Below are 22,656 nucleotides of genomic sequence, written 5' to 3'. Positions count from 1 at the left end.
CATGTTCAATATAAAGCAGAGGCTTGAGAAGTGCTTGCACATCTGGGTTTACTCTCTCCTGTTTCACTTGGACCCCATGACAATGGGCCTAAAATGGTCTCCTAGAGAAGCCATGAGGAGGAGAATGAAGGTCCCCCAGGCCCTGACCTGCCAGCTGTCAGACCCAGGGGGAGGTCATCTCAGATAAACTGATGCACCATTCATGAGAGATAATAAATGTTTATTCTTTGCATGTGGAAAGCTAACCAATGCAGATGCATTATTTTATGTAGTCCTTGCTCTGTTTCTGTAAGTCTGTTGTCCCTCCCATTTTACAGGTAGCTACTTGGGGCTTAGAGAGTTTATTTCTCTCAACATCATTTAGCTGGTAAATGGAAGAGCAATCTTAAAACTAGGTCTCCTTGCTCTTGTCACGTGGACCAAATGTTTTTGATGAAATCTTTGATTAATTATTTCATTCATTCCAAAAACATTTTTGAGGACCTACTTTGTGTCAGGTACTGGGTAAGACACCAGCGATGCACACAGAAAAAAAAAAACCATGGTTTCTGCTTTGAAAAGAATCTCAGAATGGATGGAAGGAAGCAGACGTGTGCAGAAATAAAGGCAGTGCAATGTAATAACACAGGTATTTCCAAAGTGTAGTAAAGGAATATGGTTGGTGTTGGGAGTCAGAACATTTTGTTTGTGTGTGTGGTGGAGGGGGGCAGAATCTCACCGGTTATATTTTGAAGTTTGACTTGATTCCTTGATGGGCAATTTGGAAAATTATTTCTCTGGTAATCTTGACTGCTGGTAAGCATTTCAGATCTATCTATGGAGCCTACACATAAAAAGGATCTACACTCTTTTCACTAAATCTTATTTCAGCTATGCTAGTAATAATACTCCTGTCTTTACCAAACCATATGTTCATATTTTGTTTATAATTCCATGCAGTTCCTGACTTACACCCCCTGAAATTGCAGACATCCTATTAGAACTATTTTCCCAGTGCTGATCAGCTTACTTCCCATGGTGAGGGGTATTATTGTAACAGAAACTTGAAATGTGTGAGGAATAGGAATGGCTGATTTGTCGTGGAATATTATGTAGCAGTTAAAAAGAATAAGATCTAGGTCTGAGATTGTAACAGCCTATATAGTTAAGTGGAAGCACTGGGGAAGTTATGTTAAAACATTAATCAAATGTGCTTCATACAAATAACACACACACACACCCTGCATGTGCACACACATACATGCTTGTACACTGGGTTCTGAATCTAATTTTGTGCTTTACATCGGTTTTTAGAACAGTGCTTTGTAGCCATCACTGCATTTCTTCTATTACCTTTCTTGAGAGCAACGCCTACCACAATTCAATATGTGCTTACTTTAATTACTCTACTCAGCTATAAAATTCTTGTCTTCCTATCTGCTGGAAGAAATCATGCATTGATGAGGCTCTGGAAGTGGCCGATTAGGAAGTGGGAGGAGCTTCACAAAGTCAGGTCCACAAGGTTGAAAAGAATCTCAGAATGGATCTGGCTCATCTTCTCTTGCCAGATTTCTTCCAGGATACTAACTTACCCTGTGAGCACCTACTTCTGAGAGACAGGTGACTAGGTCCTGGCTGTGCTGGGGGGGAGGATGTGATGGATATGAGCCCAACCCATGCAGGACACCAAGAAAGTCCAGGGCGAGAGCCACCCAGGAACAGACTAGACTGCTCGTCTGGGGTGGCCAGTGGAGACCCCTCAGGGAAATGTTCATCTTGAAAGATGAACGACAGTCCCCACAGAGCAATTCCAGGGAGGAAACTTCAGGCAGAGGCCAGCCTGTGACATAGATCTGGGGTCAAGAAAGGATCTGTTCTGATCTTGGGCACAAAAAGAGACTTGTTATGATCAGAGCAAGCTGGCAAACTTTTTCTGTAAAAAGCCAGATAATGAACATTCTCGTGTTTATAGACTATGAGATCTCTGTTGCAACTACTGGATTCTGTAGTGCAGCAAAAATTCAGTCATGAGCAGTAGTTAAATGCATGGAAATGTTACCGGATGAAGAGGGTCCGGCCGCCTGTCACTGTCAGCCAATACACAGATGGGGACAGGTCCACCAAACTATTTGTCAGAAGGCCGGGATTTGGGGGAACAGTGAGAGTAGCCTCCCCAAGACTGTTCTGATTTTCCATTTTCAACATTACCGTTTTATACATTTGAGTTTAAAGACAAAACAAAACAATTAACATTCTAATTTAAAAGTTAATCTCCTAAATCAATCCAAACTACTCAAGATAGGCATCTTTAGGGTGGGAGCTAAATTTACAAGACAGTAATAATGGGAGACAAAGGGTAAAGGTCAGGCAGGACCCAAACCGACCAGACCAGCTGTGTCCTGTCTGCCCTGGCCTGACAGACTCCGTTTTTTTCTCACTACATGTGCTTTCAGAAGTGGCTGTCTTCCAATAAAGCTTTATTTAAAAGAACAGGTGGTGGGCTGGATCCACCTGTAGCCTGCTAATCCCTAGATGAGAACATAAGGAAGCAGAGTCAGGGTGGTCCGACCTGAGGACACTGACGGAGGACATTGGAGGGTGTAGAGTCTTGGATCGGAACCTCCTTGGTGGGATGGGCAGGGTAGATCCCTCGTCAGGCCAACCTGTGATGTTTTGTGCCACTTCTCAGCTTTAAAGCCCTGGTTTTCATGTTCTCAGGGAGGTCGCCATACCCACCTGTTAGGGCAGTTGTAAGGGACCAGGTATGTTCCTGTTACATCATAGAGACATTCAACAAACTCCTAAATCTTGGTTCCTCCCTAGCCCATGGGGGACAGTTGTAATGCCTTGAAATATAAGAAGAGATTCTTTTGTGTCTAGAGTGGCTTGAAGGAAAGCTTCTCTAGGGAGCCGTTCCCAGGACACAGCCTTTCAAGAGGGCCCAGTAACTCACCTCAGGCCCGCGGCTTCTTTGTTGCTGTGTATTTAATCTTTCAACTCCAGATAAATGATGTAAAATTTTCTTTTTTTAACTGCACAGCACACATTTAATTTCATATCTCTCCCTATGATAATTTAGCAATTTGAAAAAAAGAAAGCTGAATTTTATTTTTCATTAACAGAGAACAAAGGGTATTTTATATTCGATGCCAGAAGGGGCCAGATTTGATTGTTTGTAATTGGCAAGAATGAGGAAAAACATCCCTCCCATGAATGTCATGACAAGATTCATTTCTCTTTCAACCTTTCAGGCCCTGTGTGGAATAGCTGAATGAAATATGAAGGAGTTTAAAAATATAAGATAGAAGAACTTTTTTTTAAGATACGTATCTTATATACTTACATTTTCTAATTAAATTATCTCAAGGAGTGTGTGTGTGTGTGTGTGTGTGTGAGCACCTACAGGTGTGTGAATGCTTGTGTTTCAAATGTACCTAAGTATTACTACATTACTAAGATGAGAAAATGTGAAAAGATTTTACCATCCCTGTTAGTGACTGATTTAAAAAACTGCAAGCAGACTGCAGAATTTTATTGTGAACCAGGTTTTCTAAATGACAGAGCCAAGGGCCTTGTATATTTAAGGACTGATAGGAGGGAGCTGGAACCCAAGGCAGGAAGAGAGGGAAGAACTTTGCAAGTCAACCCGTGGCCAGCAGGTCAGAGAGAGACGACTGCGCTTCAGTTCCCTGCTGAGCAGGTAGCACACCTGCTATCGTTCTCAGTTTTTTCCTCACTGGCATCTGATATTAGAAGGAAACCTCAGACTTCACAGGCAAGGGGAAGAGAAATACTTAGAAAAGGGTCAGAGTCGTTCTGGATTGGTCCGGCCAAGCCCCGACCTATGTTGATTCGCTTATCAGAAGAGATTTGCACACTTGCACAAAACCTTCCTCAATCCATTCAGCCGTTGATGTCTACTCAGTTTTGTATTTCAAAGCCAATGAGTATCCCTTTAGAAATGGAGATTTCAAGACCCTATTATGCTCCAAGATTCCAATTTCCTACATCCACGGCAGGGCCCAGGAAATCTGAATTGATATTAAGTACTATGGGTGATTAACATAAAGGTCGGCTATGGGTTGTGCTTTGAGAAACTCTGTAGGCAATGAGTGGACTCTTGAAAAGAATGGTGGCTTTATTTATTTTATTTTATTTTTTATTTTTTGTAGAGACAGAGTCTCACTTTATGGCCCTCGGTAGAGTGCCGTGGCTTCACACAGCTCACAGCAACCTCTAGCTCTGGGCTTAAGCGATTCTCTTGCCTCAGCCTCCCAAGTAGCTGGGACTACAGGCACCCGCCACAACGCCCGGATATTTTTTGGTTGCAGTTTGGCTGGGGCCGGGTTTGAACCCGTCACCCTCGGTATATGGGGCCGGCACCCTACTGACTGAGTCACAGGCGCCACCCAGAATGGCGGCTTTATTAAAGCCAACTTATTTATAGTCTTGTTTTCTAATGATCAAAACCATGTAATATGCACCCATGTAGGCCCACCTTGAATTTTCAAGGGGTAAGTACACATCATTTTTCTCGCAAACTCAAAGGATCTTTTTTAGCATTAATTGACCAAGAAGGAGTGGGAGTCCACACAGCCGGCCGCCCACAGCTGCCTCCCTCTACCTGGGAACAGGTGTAGAAGTTGTGAATCATCCCTCCTGGCCACTGCTGGCATTTTGCAACTGTTTTAGAAGCCAAACTGTTCTGTGAAAAATTTAACTTGTTATTCTGTCAACATCTTTTAGGAGGATTTCTGACATTTAATATTTTAAGTCAATCTAGGAGACTCTCCACACATTTGTCTATTTTAAATATGCATGTCCCAAACAGAAATAATTTTCAATGGAGATTAAGCAAGTATCTATCTATGCATACAATCCCAGGAAGTCTGGTTTCAAATGTAATAGTTGTATGGCTGCTGGAGATTTTGTCTATCATAAACTAATTTGGGAGACTATATGTATTTTGCTGGGGCAACAGAAAAGATCATTTTGATTTCTGCACAGAAAGTACTCATGCCTGGAACTGTACACATACATTATTGACTATAAAAAAAGAAAATATGCATGGCTTAAAAAATTATGGAATAGGAATGAAAATAACACCAATAGTACAAGGTACCATTATCGCAATGGTAATTGCCTTTCCATTAGCTAAGGGCTGTGATCAATGCCCTACACATATCCCCTCATTTAATCCTTGGCAGGGCTCATTGTAATTATTTGTAAAGGTAGAAACTGAGTCTCAGAATGTTCCATAATGTGCTCTAGAGCATACAGGTGGAGTTTAACTCCCAAACGCACCCTGTTAATTATGATACTAAACAGCCTTAAGTGTTTGTTTTTTGTCTAGCTTCCTTACTGCTTACAAACCATGCAAATATGCACAATTCAAACCTCTCTGAATCACAATTCCCATCTCTCCCCAAAATGAACACAATAAACCATTTTAATGGGTTAAAGAGTGAATGTTGTGGAATGTAAGAGCTTCATGAAGTTCTCTATAAAGTACTGACAGTCATTCAAAATAATTGTGGTATTGTCATATTAATATGAGAACACCCAGTATAAATTCCTGCTTTGAGTCTGTTTATCCACTTGACATTCAACCACAGCTACACAAAACCTGGCTTAATTGGAGGTGCCTGGTGGTGGAGGCGCCGGGGATTTTCAAAGGTCAAAGACATAATCCCAAACTGGCCATAGACATGATTTGCTTAGACCAGGTGTCCTCTAACTTTTTAAACAGGGGGCCAATTCACTGTCCCTCAGACCATTGGAGGGCTGGACTATAGTTAAAAAAACAAACAAACAAACAAACTATAAACAAATTCCTGTGCACACTGCACATATCTTACTTTGAAGTAAAAAACAAAACGGGAACAAATACAGTCATACCGCCTCATGTGTCCCGCGGGGTTCAGTTTGAGGACCCCTGGCTTAGACAGTTGTAGGCAACTTCCCTGGTCCCTTTTTCTCTGTTGGGCATTTGTTTAGCATTTGTGTGCCAGTACTTATCACCAAACTTATGGCTGCAGGTAAGATCAGGGAGAAGGATCACACTTAGGTTATCAGAAAGCCTAATTCTAACTGTAACTTAAAATTTTCTTGAAAACAAAATAGACGAGGCTGATCTTTAGAGTCAAAAAGAGATGACATTGAGAAGAGGCTCTGTTTCTAATCTCCCGGGAGTGCTGAATCACCAAGCTCTGGGCCTAGGCTTTTCTATCATTTTCCGCAGTTCCAATTCTTAATAGTTTCCATTCTCAGCGTCATTCTCTGTGTTGAGAACTCAGCCACTCAGAACACAAGATTGATTTCTCTTTTTGCCAAGTGCAAAGCCATTTTGTTTTGCAAGAAAGTAATTATTTTTCTAAAAGCCTTATAGTGGGCACTAGGAGCCGTGTCACCTAGTCAGGTGTGTAGGCTTCAGACACATCACTTGTACAGACGTTGTCATGATTTTGAAAGTAATGTAAGAGACAAGTTTGAATCTACCCTTTCTTGGGACCCTGGAAAATACTGTTGCATGGAGGGAAGAAAAGAAAGAGTGGAAGGAAGGAAGGAAGGAAGGAATGAATGGTGGAGGGAAGGAAGGAAGGAAGGAATGAATGGTGGAGGGAAGGAGGGAGAGAAGGAAAGAAAAAGAAGGGAAGGAAAGAGAAGAAAAAATTATTAATAACTTAGTAAGTTCCAGGATCGCTCCCAATCAAGGGATTTTGACAATAATAATGATGGCACACCATTAACAATAACCATATTGAACATTACTCATGCCAAACACTTTCTATATATTTTCTCTAATTTTTCCAGCAGCCCAGTGAGATGAGTATTCTTTCTTGTCTCCACTTTACAAACGGAGAAAAGAAACTGGGGCCCAGAAAGGTTGTCCGAGTAAGGAAAATGGCACCCTGCGATTCGAACCCAGGTCAGGGGCTTCTGGGGCTACTGCATAAGATGTCCTTCCTGTTCCAGAATTAAGAGCATTTAACAGGAATTGTTAACTGACATTATTAGTTCATCAGTCAACTACTGATTTCCTTGTGAAGTTTTAGGAGTAGATGATTAACCTGAGCAAACTTAACAAATTACTTTTGTTAAAAATCAAGACCTGGAAATGCCAGAGTCACATCAGGCAAAATTGTCTCACTGTCTTATAACATTGTGGTTGATATACGTTATCTGTTTGGCGGCTCTGCGTTCATTCTTCTCTCTGTAACAGTACCTAGAAACTTCTGGGGGAATGGAGAGCTCTCCATTTTCAGTCTGCATGGTTTGCATGGAAGCCTCTGCCTGGGTATTGAGAGTAATTCCATCTCCCTGATGAATGGGACCCATCCTCCTGCTTCTTCTCCCCTCACGTGATCTCTTTGCACTTGGCTGCTCCCCTTCCTCTTTCCTCCAGAGGGGAAACTGCAGACAGGAGGCCCTCCCCAGATGCAGCTGCCCAATTCTGTGCATTCTAGCCACCAGAACCACCAGCTCAATAAACCTCTTTCTTTATAAATTACCCAGCTCTCTGTATTCTGTTATAGCAACAAAAACCCAGAGTAAGACTTTATAGAAAAGTGCATTTTCTCTTTGCCCTGAGTTGGCTAAACACCTCCACGCGGAGCCTGAAACGAAAGCCAAGAAGTGAGAAGGCAGGTTGAGAAAGAGGGACAGATTTGTGATGACAGCAGTTCCACCTCTAATCATGTCTGGTTGTGCAGTAGCCTCACCTGTGGGCTCTAAAATCACGTAAGTCATAGATTCACCGTTTTGACTTGAGCCAAGTTGAGGCAGGTTTTACTGTCACTTGTGATTGGAGGAGTCTGGCGTATGATTGCATCTGCCCATCCAAAGGGGGAGGGGCCCTGGAGGCACAAAAGGAGCTGTGGATTTCCAATCTGCAGAGTCTCTGCGCCATCATTTATGGGCTGTGTGACCTTGGATAGGTCCCTGAATCACTTGGCACGTCAGTTCTCATTTTTATGAAACGAGAGAGTAAAAATTGATTTTCCTAATGCTAAAGGTGACCTAGGGAACAAATGATTACAGGAAAGGGCTTTGAGAAAGGGCAAAGAAATGCACAGGAGTAAGGATTCTATCTGCACCTGGGCCAGTCAAATCTGTAAGCTGTCCGTTATGTCCTTCAATCGGAGCATTGGTGTACTTGAGGTGCTGGAGGGTTGGTGGTCACATCAGCTGCTGGAATAGGAGAAGAAGTTGGGTGCTTATCTCAACCTGAGATAAACCAGCCTTTCCTGTTTCCATTACTCAATTACAAGTAGGTGTTACATGTATTTGCAAATGCAATTAGGAAGCTTAAAAACCTATCCTCCTAAAATGAATGTCATCCTTTCTGTAGAGAAAGGAAAAAAGCTAAGAAAAAGTTTTCTTAGTCATTGATGAATAATTATGTTCCAGCTCATTTTGAGAAATTACACCTGTGTGGTTTTCAAACAACACAAAAATAACATACAATCTGCATTGAAATTAAGGTGTGACAGAACAACTCAAATGATTTTTAAAAGGCAAAAACGATCCACTGCCACTCATTAAACTGTCTCCTTTGAAGGAGACTACAATGCCTTTTCTTGATAGGGGGAACTCTCCAGCTTCCTAACCAGAGAGACATTGAAGGTGATACTCATCAGAGTTCATTGGAAATCTTAACACCCATACAAGTGTAGAGAAAGGAGCGAAACTCCTCATAAAATGGCTACACAGAGTAGATATATGTGTGTTGCTAACTGGTACATTTCAAGGTTAATGTATATATCCCAGCCCATGCCCACTTCGTCCCCGAATCATTTTTGCCAGGGAACTGTATCTGTGGGTTCCCTAATAGAAGATGCAGGTTCACCACCTATTATACCACACACTCCCATCAGAGTTCCATCTAGAGCTTAACTCTACCCCCGCTCTCCCCCCAGATAATTCCTATCATTTTAAGTCATCCTAGACTAAGGTTAAGGCTTAATTACATTATCATCTTGGAAAACATGAAAGGAAAAGAGCCTGCTCACCCAGCACCTTCCTAGTCCTCAGCTGCTAGTCCTCGTGGTCTGCTCCACCATTACTCTTATCTGGACCTTCAGAGTAGCCTCCTGCCTGCTCCACAGCTTCTACACAGGAGAAATCTACCCTCATAGCCTTGTAAATAATACTTTTAAAGTAAACCGATAACCACATTTTCTGAGCTGAAAACCCTATGATGACTTCACAGATCTTTCATGCAACGTCCTTATCATCATAACTTCATCTACACCTCACCCCCAGCCAGCTTCTCTGAGATCATGGTTTGCGACACTCCCCTTCGATGCCTCCTGTCAGGTTTAATGGTGCTATTCCTATGGATCCTGCCTCTGGAGCTTTGCATATCTAATTTTCTTCCTGCCTGAACTACTGTACCCAAATGTTTCAATGTGGCTTCCCTCAATGTGTTTAGACCTCTATCCAAATGCCACCTTATCAAGGAAAAAAGAAGACCTGTTTACTTGACTGCCTTTTACCCAGCTTCCTCCCTCCCTTCCTTCCTTCTTTCCTCCCTTCCTTCCTCCCTCCTTCTCTCCCTCTCTCCTTACCTCCCTCCTTCTCTCCCTCTCTCCCTCCCTTCATTCCTTCCCTCCTTCCTTCCTCTCTCTTTCCCTTCCTTCCTTCCCTCCTTCCTTCCTCTCTCTTTCGCTCCCTTCCTTCCTTCCTTCTTTCCTTCCTTCCTTCCCTCCCTCCTTCCTTCCTCTATCTTTCTCTCCCTTCCTCTCTCTTTTGCTCTCTTCCTTCCTTCCTTTCCTCCTTCCTTCCTCTCTCTTTCCCTCCCTTCCTTCCTTCCCTTCTTCCTTCCTCTCTCTTTCCCTCCCTTCCTTCTTCCCTTCCTTCCTCCCTCCCTTCCTTCCTTCCTTCCTTCCTTCCTTCCTTCCTTCCTTCCTTCCTTCCTTCCTTCCTTCCTCTCTCCTTCCCTCCCTCCTTCTCTCCTTCCCTCCCTCTCTCCCTTCCTCCTTCCTCCACCTGTGTTTTTTTTTTTCTATGACTATCCAGTACAATGTCAGATCCATAGGGGTGGGTCTTTGTTTTGCTCTCTGTGATAGCACTATGTGCCAGATATAGTAGGCACTCAATAAATATTTGATGGATTAAGTAATTCTATTTTATAAGTAATGTTGTTTGAGTCTCAAGAGTAAAATACCAGTTAATTTAGAAGGGTAATTTAAATGACAGCACTTGGTAACATAATATATCATTAAGGTGTTAGTTTTTGGTTTTCACAACTTTGGATTAAATTTTTTTCATTGTTGCCTAGTAGCTGAGTTACCTTGAACCAATGAATTTTAACCAACCTCAGCATTAGTCAAAGTATAAAATGTGGAGGTGGAAACAACCTCATGGTAGTCTTGAATGAGATAAGCCATGACCAGTAGTTAGGGTATTGTCTAGAATAAAATATGTACACACACATACACATGCATGCACACACAATCGCAGACTTTACTTTTGTTCTGTGGTTCCAGAATACTATAACACTATAAAAAAAGAGGAAGAAAAAAAATTACCTGGTATTCCATATCCAGAGATTGCTAACACTTAATTTGCTATGAATACTATTTAAAATAATATATCACTTTTAGAAATTAATACAACAGGGATCACCATCAAGAGCACTTTAAAAGTATATACATTTTACTATGAGCACATAAATAGTTTTCTTCTGATTTGGCAAAAGAATATATAACATCCAGGCATACTGGTTTACACCTGTAATCATGACACTCTGAGAGGCTGAGGCAGGAGGATAGCTTGAGCTCAGGAGTTCCAGACCAACCAGAGCATGAATGAGACCCTGTCTCTACTAAAAAGAGAAAAACTAGATGGGTGTGGTGTTGCCTGTAGACCTAGCTAGTCAGGCGGATGAGATAGAAGGATCACTTGAGCGCAGAAGTTTGAGGTTGCAGGGAGCTATGATAGATTATTCCACTGGGCAACAGAGTGAGACCCTCCATGAAAAACAAACAAACAAAAAGAATATATCATGTATACTATAATGCATGTGAACTACTTATGGAGATTTTAAAAGGAAAGCGTCCAGAACTACTTCAGACCTTTTCAACTCCTTATCCCACTTAGATATTGTAAAAAGGATCAGTGCAATTAGAGAGGCAATTTTGTGAAAAGAATGATGCCCAGGTCTCCCAGCCACGCTGAGAAAGGTGCTCTAGGAAGATCCTAGGGAGTCTGGAATGATTCCCTGCAGTGGGGAGAAAGGAGAAAAAAAACATCACGAGTTTTTTCTCTGAAGAGATTTCAACATCTCAAAAGCAGGGACTTACTTTCCGCTCAATAAGGAACAAGGAAGATGATTCCCAGTGAGTAAATTTTAAAAGGATAAGAAGAAAATAAATGAGTTTTGATGATGACCGCCTGTCTGTTCTCCATACAGGTTATGCTTATGTCCATACATTTATTTTCTCCCATGGACCAGATACAATTTTTGTTACTGTTGTCTCTGCTTAACAGATGAAGGAACTGAGGATGGCAGATGCTGAGAGTTTTCTCCAACCAGCACAACCAATATAAATGGAACTGTTATTTGAACCAGGACTTGATGTGACACCAACACAAAACGTTAATTGCATCCTATACTATTTCCATAGAGCAGCACCCAGCATATGGTGGCTATAAAATTGGTACAGCTAGAATGTGGAAAGCCTTAAATACCAGCTAAGGATTAAAACCATTTTCTCCATAGTCGATGATTCATCACACGGCTAAGGGGCTTTCTGAACCAGCTGACATAGTTTCAGAATGGAAGTGGTAATATGTAACCATCATTCATCTAATTAATCAAGGAATGTTTTTGGAGTACCTATGGTGTATAAAATACTGGCTATAAGAATGAAGAAAATGGACATATTTCCTAAAGGCAGGAAGCTTGCGTTTGGAGAGGAAAGCTTCACTATATGGTAGAGTTCAACCAGGTGCCATTTGCAGAATTTAATGTGCCGTGTACTAAGGTAGCTTTATTTTAGGAAGTGTGAACAAAACTGTGAACCTGAAATGAGAGCTGAAGTCAGTGGCTGACAGGTTCTCACAAATGAACCAACATGCCAGAGAGGACAGAGCCCTTTAGTCTTTGTTTTAAATATTCCCTTCCTGTCAAATTCCTACTTCTGTGCCTCTAATATCATGCATAACAGAAAAAAATGGAAGTAAATGAACATAGAAAAATTAGTTTTTCAGGTTGGGCTCCATAAGGCATCAGAAAATATTCTCATTTCCCCAGCAGGATGCCGCTCACATAGCCAGACCCGCAGGAAGCATTCATCAGCAATTTCTCAGGACATCATTTGATGTTTGATAACAGCACCAAAGAATTTGCTTTTTGAAGAAAGGGTGACATAATTTCAAAATATATTTTATGAATAATTTCCAAACACCACCAAAACACAAAGGCACCCTAGTAAGTTATAGTCCTGGTTTTATTTTATTTTTAATAGGCTCCTACAATGAAAAAATTCTGCCAAATTTGTGGGGCTTTCATGTTAGACACTTTCAGAGTGTCTCTCACTGGAGTACTGTTAGCAAACAGAACAAATTTATGAGAATGTGGGGCAAGTCACTGGAAGGTCACGTCTATTAATTTAAATTCTACAAAACCAGCACATTTTATATACATATGCCAAGACTGGGGACAATTGTGAGAATTTATTTGTATTGTTCTAAGGATGCACATTCTGTGTGGAAAGTGAGCCGCACATGGACTTTCCCATACATCTCAGCTGACTGGTTCGTCACTTCGGAGACGCCTCTGGGGGTGCTGAGGAATAGAGGCCGCTGTCCATGGTGCTGAGCGCCACCGAGAGGGAGGCTCATACCTGGTAAGCACACGGTATCTGCTTCCCCCAAAAGTTCCTAAAGAAAGAGGAGATACGTTTACTACTCAACACACAGTTTAAGATCTAAACATAGACCTGCTGTTTGTCCTGCAATTCCTCTTCTAGGTGTATATCCAAAAGACCAAAAATCATTTGGCAACAAAGATATTTGCACCAGATTGTTCATTGCAGCTCAATTCATAATTGCCAAGTCATGGAAGCAGCCCAAGTGCCCATCGACCCATGAATGGATTAATAAATTATGGTATATGTATACCATGGAATACTCTGCAGCATTAAAAAAAATGGAGACTTTAACTCTTTTATATTTACATAATGAGTTTACATGGATGGAGCTGGAAAATATTCTTCTTAGTAAAGTATCTCAGGAATGGAAAAAACATGTCCAATGTACCCAGTACTACTATGAAACCAATTTATAATCTCTCACACTTTCATATGAAAGATGAATCACAACTATAGCCCAGGATGAAGGAGGGAGCGGGAGGGGGAGGGGAACGGAGGGGGTGGGTTGATGGAGGGAGGGTTAGTAGGGGGACCACACCTATGGAGCATATTGCAAGTATAAGTTGGATCTATCAGGTGTAGAACACAAATGTCTTAACGCTGTAATTGGGTAAATGAGGTGAAAGCTATGTTAATTAGTAGGATGTAAGCACTCCAATTTGTACAAATAATCAACACATCAAATCTCATAATGGCATAAATTTATCCATGATCTATGTATAAATGACAATACAAAAAATAAAAAAATAAGAAAAAAGATTTTCGATTTTCTGTTGGAGCCAATACCACTTTAACTTGAGGGCAACTTCAGTTTTACGATGTTGGGCTGGAAAACGTACGCCCTTGTGGCAGAGTGGAGGGTGTGCACAGAAATACAGCTGAGTGACTGGAAGAACTTAACTCACTTGGCCTTGAATTCACAGAGCAGCAAGCTCATCTGTTAGTTTCCAGAGAGAAGTTAAACACAGGGTAGCCAAGAAGTGGTATTCAGACGTGGCTGCTTGAGTGGATGGGCGGCCTGTGTGCCTTACTCCGTGATGCACCTGCTCCTTCACCATCGTTTAATCCTCACCCTGTGACTTTGAGCTGGACGTTCCTTGGCCTGGGGGATATGACAAGAGGCATTTATGACCAGCTCTACACCTCGGCTACTGCCACAAAAGATATGTGCTCTGGCGAGGACCCTGGTTTAAGGAGAATTAAAGACATGGGGAGAGGAGTCACCCAGACCTGAGTATCCCTCCCCCTCAAGTTGTGACAGCCTGAGCCGGGCTGCCCAACCAAGCCCAGTCTAAGGTGGACATAGAGCGTGGCTGCTCCAGCTGGCACAGTCTCACCTGAAACGATGAATGAGTTGTGTTTTAAGGCAGTGAGTTTGTGTGTGTGTGTGTGCTGTTGTGTAGCATTATTCTATCAATAACTAAGTAATACAACTTTAATTCATAATCCATTCTTGTTTCCACTCAGGGACAAGAGAAACATATTTATACTTTGTGGATCTTAAAAGAGAAATTATTGGGGATTTTCTCTTGTTAAGGTGATAAAATCATATGCAAAATTCTCTAAAGTCGTGATAATAATATGATACCACTTGAAAAATCATGATCGTTGTCTTTCCCCACTGCTAGTGCGATTTCAGTTGGGTCCTTTGCTGTGGAAATGGATTGGAACTAATCCCAAACCTTTCTTTGGAAGTGAAGGCCAGGCCAAAAAAGGGGGCTGTGATTAAAGAAGAGTTGCCAAACAGAATCAGTTTGGGGGATGTGTGTGTGTGTGTGTGTGTGTGCACACGCGCCTGCGTGTGAGAGAAAGAGAGAGAGAGAGAGAAATATCTGCTGTTGGACTTTTAGAATTCCAAGGGAGACCTGTGCCCTCTTTGGCTAATGCATCGATAGCATAGTCCTTGGCATTTACTAGAGTTTATCCCCTTCATGCTTCTCCATTATTCTCCGTTAGGTTTTATTTTATTTTATTTTATTTTATTTTCCTATTGTAGTATACTACTTATTAATTTTATTTAGAAAGCTTTTCATATAAATAATCTAACATATCAGTTGGCTTGCTTATTTATGATGTGTTCCCTACAAGAATGTGAGCTTCATGAATTTAGGGACAGGGTCTACTTTCTTCACTTTGTATTCCCGACACCTCTGTAATTCCAGCACCTGACATTGTGCCTAGCACTCAGCAGGCAATGAATAATTCCCTGTAATTGAAAAGCCCTCCTCAGTTCTTTCTTCAACACACCATTTGGAATTAGTTATTTCTTCCTACCATTTTCACTGAAATATGTATTAAGAAAGAAGTGATTTTTTTTTTTTGAGACAGAGTCTCACTGTGTTGCCCTCAGTAGAGTGCTGTGGTGTCACAGCTCACAGCAACCTCCAACCCTTGGGCTTAAGCGATTCTCTTACCTCAGCCTCCCAAGTAGCTGGAACAGGTGCCTGCCACAACACCCAGCTATTTTTTTTGTTGTAGTTGTCATTGTTGTTTGGCAGTCCTGACTGGGTTTGAACCCACCAGCTCTAGTGTAGGTGGCTAGAGCCCTACCACTGAGCCATAGACGCTGAGCCAGAAAGAAGTGATTTTAATAATATGTGTCACTTTTAGTTATTAAATGTAAGGTCTTAGAAACCTTCCTCTGCCACCATTTATGTTATTATATTCAGTCCTTGTAACAAACATTTGAAATAGATGGACTCATCCCATTTCATACAAGAGAAGAGAGGAGATATTTAATGTGAGGGTTTGATGGGAGAATCTCACAGTAAGTCCCGCAGCCAGTGGAAGACCGCAGGGTCACTGTAGATAGGTTTAATTAAGGATGTAAGTCTCCTGTTGAATTTTGAGAGACAAATATTGCTAAAATCCCATGAACTTTGGTTTCTACATAGAGCCAAGGATGACTTACTCATAAGTATTCATTAATTAATTAACAAACCATAATTTAGCATTAAAGAGTAAAAGCTACAAATTATATTGGTGTCTGTCAAGAGCATTGAACATATTTGAGCATTCGAACCTATAATTAATTTTATGTAAGTTCATGTGTTTCTATGTAGCCTACTCAAGCAGAGATTATTATTTTAAAAATTCTCTTCAAATTTGCACACATGCATTGGCAATGCACTGCTTATGAATCTATACCATTTCAATTCCAGGAAAAAGATTAGCCATTCATAAGGGAGGAGAGACCCCAAACTGTTCTCATCTCTGGTGGACTAGTGGAAGAAGGAAGGGTGTATTATAGATAAAAAGAGAAGGGAAATTTGTACTTTTTTGATCACACATTTTACTGCCTTGTGTGGATTCATATGAAAGAAGAGAGCCTGAAGAGTCCTAGTGTGAGTCTGCGAATTGCCAAGGATCCTCTCCCTGAGGTCTTCACCAAGAGCTTGCTGGTGAGACACTCAAGACTGGGCAGGGCCGGAGAGCAGGGAAAAGTTATGCTGGGTTTCTGTTAAGGAGAAGGCAGCCGTGCTTCCGCTGAGGGACTGCAGGTACAGAAGGAGACCTGAAACCCAGGAGACTCCTCTGGGCACTTGGCTACCGAGGTCTGGGAGCAGAATTGCAGGGTGGAGAGAGCTCCCTCAAGGCCCAAAAATCCAGGCAGAGCAAAGAAAACTCCATAGTGACCTGCAATGCTGGTAGCTGTTTGATTTTTTTTCTCCTTTGTTTATTCTGATTCTCTACTTTTGTAAGGAGTTTATGCCTCTCATGAATTGCTCTAATTTGCTCTGACCTCAGTTTCTAGGACAGTGTTTTTCAATCTTTTTTATCTCATGGCACACTTGAACCCATAGATAAACTTCCGCAGCACACTTAAATTATGTAGATTAAAAAAAAAAACGAATATACTTACTGTGCTTTTATTTTTTTTAGGTTAATGTGAGAGTACAAATAACTAGGTTACAATATTTTCATTTGCTATGTAGAGTCCCTCTTGCAGTCGTGTCCCGTACCCCAAAAGTGTGTCATACCCCTTACATTGTACCCATTAAGTGAGAGATCACCAGTCCCCTCCCTTTCCCACTCTCCCTCTGTCCTTGTACTTACTGAAAATAATTTAAAAAAGGATCTTTAAAAAATGTTGCAGCACACCTAAGATCCCCTCATGGCACACCGCTAGAAAATCACTGCTCTCGGACAATGCCTGGCACAGGTGCACCATGCCTATTTAACAGAGGACTCTAGGTTCAACCGGATCAATCTCCCACTAAGAAAGATGGGACAATTTGAGCAACTGGATTTTGAACCAGAAAGTAATGCCCAACATTTCATAAAGTTAATAGCTCAGTGGTTAAGCTCAAAGAGCTCCCACAACCCCACTGATTCTCATTGCTAAAACCCTGCTCACAGGGCAATCTGATGGTACTTTCAAAATGTTTGAAGTTCGTGAACTAAAACAAAATTAAAGCTGCCACAAGTCCAGACCCGGCTCATGGACAGATCAGACGGACACAAATCCTCATTCTCATGACTAGACAGAAGAGGGGCCATGGTATTCTCTGAAGATAACATTATTTAGTTTCATATCTACTGTTTGTATTATGCAAAATGTTCATTTATATTAAAAAATACAAGATGCACAAAGCAAGAAAAAGTGACAATGGGGTTTAAGGTCACAAGACAAAAATCATTTATATTTATGTGCCAGCAATGAATAATTATAAAATAAAATCACAAACAAACTGTGTAAACAAAGGTACACCCAGGGTCACCCCACTTCACCAGGACTTGGTTTGTTCTCCAACCATCGGTCCTGCGGCTACCACACTGGTTTTCTTCTCAGGCTCGGCATGGTCGTTCCTCAGAGTTCCAGCCTATTTTCTCATGGTGGGTTTAACTTTCAAGTTCAAGTAAAGCAGGAAATACATGCTCTTTTTAAATAGTACATTTAAAAGTTGTAAAACGTTCTCCAAGTGGCCAAACTGAGATGCCATTCTAGTCACGTGATGGTCAGCACAGCTGGGGGAATCTTAGCTCTTGTCACCTTGGGGCTCCCAGTTCAACTCTGCAGCCCTGGGGCTAGAGGTTTGCCTCAGTAGAAGGAATTAGCTACAAGAGTAGAAGCTGTTACTTCAAGAAAGGAATAGACGCCAAGGTGGCAAACACTGACAGCAGCAAAGGGACGAGAAGCAGCAAGAAACCAGATAAGATCTGAAGTTCCCAATCAGAAAAAAAGAAGTCGTATGGAAATGAAGGAGAACATAATTAGGGAAAAACACCGTGTTGCCACAGTTATTGGTATGAATAGTCTGAAAATATGAAAATTATTGAAGACCAAAGGCCCGAGTTGATTAGAACTCTGTAACCAGTTCCCCAGCAGCCGAAGAAGCACGAACATTAGAAGAACAGCCACACGACAATCTGTCCACCCTTGTAGGGCCAGAAGAATGACTTTCCTAGGAGTTTACAGTCAGAAAACAGGGCTGCATGTTCTGGGAGTAGAGAGTGTAAAAGCCAGGCTGGCAGGCCAGCTGTCCTCACGGAGTAGTTTGAGTTTTCATGATATAAAACTCCTTTGATGGATTGAAGCCAGTCTGGAATTTGATGTGAAGAGTATTAAGATGCTCAGTGATAAATCACGGGACCACGGTTCCCATTCTGGCAAAGGCTTATAGGGGCTTGATCTGTAGACCAGGAGAGCCTTAAATTGTTGGGTCAGTCAGTCCTTGCAGATGGTAGCTCCGAGGAGGTAGGACCTGTGTCTATCTGGTCTCTGCATTTCTGAAACTTCTCATACCATCTATCATGTGGTAAAGGCTCCATAGATACTCACCAAAAGGGAAGGATAAACGATCAAGAATGGGGCCCCTTCAGATCTTGGCCTAGTTTACATTTTCCAGAAGTCAGACGTCATGTCCACCAAAACTTCATGACTTAACATTATTTGCTCCCTGCTCTGTACATTTATTCCCCGTGACTCCCCCAAACATGCTGCTGTTCCTGGGTACTCATCTCTCTGTCTTCACCCTGGACTGTGACATCATCAAAGGGAGGGACGCTCCCTTTCTTCTTAACTGCTCCGTGCACCATCTAACATGTAGTAAGATTCCATAGCTTCAGATAAATGAATGATTGTCCTATGATCCGTACTTCATAGCATCATCCATCTATGTAAATTCCAGGGACTAGGATGGTTGTGGGTCCATAATGAAACAGCATAGATTATGCATTGTAAGAAGGAACAAGTGAGGAGTGTGTAGAATTAATATGGGCCTTGAGATTGTTGAAGATAGACTTCTTGAGATATTTCTTGTCAGAAATATCTGACATTTCTCACAGCCCAGACTGGATGAAGACACTTAGAAATCCTCAGTGCTGAAAAGGTTCTGCAATTTGGAACTGAAATCAAACATGAAGAGTGAAACCAAAACACTTGTTTCTGGGGTTCAGACTGTGAGGCTTATCAAAAGTGAGCTGCTGTTTTTCTTTTTCTGGGAATGCCTTTGGATGCCTTCAGGTAAAGAACCTGCTGTCTATTTTCTGTCATGTCTTCCATTGTATGTGACTTAACCACGGTCACACAGCTAGTTAGCCCAAGAGTGTAGTCCGGGCAAGGGCCTTTCTGTCTTGCCAGGCTGCCCTGCTTTTAATTCACACCCTAAGGTGGCTCTGGATGGGTGTCTGGGGTTACAATTAATGCCACCCGCTCCCTTGCTATCTACTCACAGAGTTGGTTCTAATCAAACCAAGGCAAACTTGAGCAGAGTGGCCAGCTGACCACAGGAAGTACACCCTGAGTGCTCACCTTCTGTGTAACCTGCTGGTGGTTGCTGTACCTGGAGGTTAGCTGGAGGGCTGTGGAGAACAAATTCCAGTGGGTGGGGGCCAGGGGGTATACTGGGAAAAGTAAAGTGTGCTGTGTCCCCCACTGCATGAGGCTGCCATGCTCCACTTTAAAGGATACTTCAGCACTGAGCTGGAGCTAGAGGAGCTTTCAAAAGAAGCTGAGAAATTATATAACAGGGAGCTAAGAGAGGAATTAACACCATCTGTGAGGGGTAACTGGACATGTGTAGGAGGGTGACAGAGAGAACTTTGCATCCACCTTGTAACTGAATGTATTTACTCAGCTGACTGCCGTGTCAGCTCAGCGCTCAGTCCACGGCTTCTGATGAGAAAAAGACAGCAGCTGAGAGATGCAATTTTGCTTTCTGCTTATTTAAACCATGGTTTCTCACACTCAGCACCTATTGCCACGTGCAACTGGATAGTTCCTTATGGGGGAGTTGCCCATCCTGTGCTTCAGAGGCCGTGTGGCATTGTCCCTGTCCTCTCCCCACTGGATGACTGTGGCATCCCCTCTCCCAATCATGTTAGTAAAAAATGTCTCCAGACATTAATAAATGCTCTAGTGTGTGTGTGTGGGGGGGAAGTACCCCAAGTTGGGAATCATTGTTTTAAATTAATTTGTAGTATTCATGATAATTAAATTGCTCAGAAACCCCCAACATTTGCTTGCCCTCTTTTAAAACTTTGTGTCTGGGGCTGAGAAAAATTGCTTCTCTTTCCCTAGGTGTGTAAGGACATGAGAGACTGGAAGAAAATTAGCTTCAGTCAGGTTTTAAATCTTGCAAAAGAAACAGCGCAATTTAGCAATGTTTGCATGGAAAAAAAAAAGAAGAAAAAATTGTTTGAATACTGCCAACCTCCATCAATTACCCCGTTATAGTGTAATTGACCTTCTATTAACTTCCAGGGGAGATAATAACTAGGAGGTAAATTTAGAGTGTTGTGGAAAAATCTCAGAAGACATACTTAACCACTGTAGTCAATCTGAATGTATCATTCTTTGAGTTGTAAAGTGCAAAGTAGACATTTTCTTACGGCTGTTTAATGCCCATGCTATATTTGAGTCCAATTTTCTCCATTTGGAAAATAGCACTAGTATAATATTTGTGGAAAGAACCTAACTGTCCCTTGACGGGGAGGTGGAGAATTAGACTGTAGTCTATTCTTAAAATCAATTTTTTGTAGATAAAATGAATGAACCAAATCTCTATGTATCAACTTGGGTAACTCTCAAAAGTATGATGTTGTGCAACAGAAGGCAAACTCTTAACAGGGGCTTTACAGGGATACTGTGATGTAGATTTTGCAAACATGCCAAACACAATTAGATATTGTTTGTGGATGTATGCATATGTAGTAAAAGTAAAAAATAAAATGTATAGAGATGTTATGCACAAAAGCTAAGACTTTTATTTCTGAAGAGGGAGAGAGAGAAGGAGATATTTTGCAGGAACGGGTTTGTTTGTGTATCTGCAGGCAGAGAGAGAGTGCATGTCAACACCACAAAATAGGAATGGTACTGACACGAGTCTGCGTCATTTATTTTGCTTTTTAATAAAATTTCATCAAAAAGAGTTACGACAATGTCTTACAGAGTATCACTAATAAACTTATTATTATTCATTTTTTACTTCCATGAATCAAGCAAGTCTCAGGAATAGTGATTGGCTAGTTGGTTAAATTGGTGAACAAGAAAACTAGTTAACTTGCTAGACTTTGAGACTGAGTTCAGAGGGTCTCATGGTTACAATATAAGAAGTAAAAGAGCCTGATCAGAAAAGTGGCAGAGAACAGCCAGCATCTTCCTCTGTGGTGGAAACAAAATGAACTCAGCCACCCCTAATACAATTTATTTTCTTTTAAATTTTGTTTTTTAATTTCAGTTTAACATGAGGGTCCAAATTAGATTATATGAATTGCTTTTGTGAGGTTAAAATCTGCATTTCTACTGCGTCCTGCATCCATCCCATGTACCCAAGCAGCCTTTCCCCTGGGTGGGAACTGACCCAGCCTCTTCCCCCACCCTTCCTTGAATATAATTTAGTTTTTCTCTCTTTCATTTGAGCATGTAGTTGTTAATCCCCCAGTTTCAAACTGGAACTAAATATATGTGATGTTTATTTTTCCCTTCTTGTGATACTTTGCTTAGGAGAATATTCTCCAAATCCAACCAGGTTGTTACAAAACACACAAAATCTCAGTATATTTTTTTTTTATGCTGAACAGAATTCAACTGAATATAAAAAAATCATCATGACCAGGTGGATTTCATCCCAGGGATGCAAGGCTGGTTCAACATATGCAAGTCTATAAACGTAATTCACCACAAAAATGGAAGTAAAAACAAAGACCATATGATCCTCTCAGTAGATGCAGAAAAAGAATTTGACAAAATTCAGCAACATTTTTTTTATAAGAATGCTTAAGAAAATTGGCATAGATGGGACATTTCTTAAAATGATAGAAGCCATCTATGATAAACACACAACCAACATCATATTGAACAGAGAAAAACTGAAAGCATTTCCACTTATTTCTGGAACCAGACATTGTCAGCACTATTCAGAATTGTGCTGGAAGTCCTAGCCAATGCAATCAGACAAGAGAAAGATATCAAGGGTATCCAAATGGGGACAGAGAAGGTCACTCTTTGCTGGTGATATGATCTTGCACTTATAAAATCCCCAGCTCTCAACTATGAGACTCCTACAAGTGATGAAGACATCTCAAGATAGAAAATCAATGTACATAAATCAGCAGCCTTCATATATGCCAACAGCAGTCAAGCTGAGACTCAAGTCAGAGACACAATAACCTTCACAGTTGCATCAAAGAAAATGAAATACCTTGGAACATACCTAATAAAGGATGTAAGGGATCTCTACAGAAAGAACTATGAAACCTTGAGAAAAGAAACAGCAGACGATGTTAACAAATGGAAGAACTATCATGCTCATGGCTTGGAAGAATCAACATTGTCAAAATATCTATACTTCCCAAA

This window comes from Nycticebus coucang, chromosome 21 (assembly GCF_027406575.1).
Source record: "Nycticebus coucang isolate mNycCou1 chromosome 21, mNycCou1.pri, whole genome shotgun sequence".
Lineage (NCBI taxonomy): Eukaryota > Metazoa > Chordata > Mammalia > Primates > Lorisidae > Nycticebus > Nycticebus coucang.
This window is presented reverse-complemented; position numbering follows the sequence as displayed.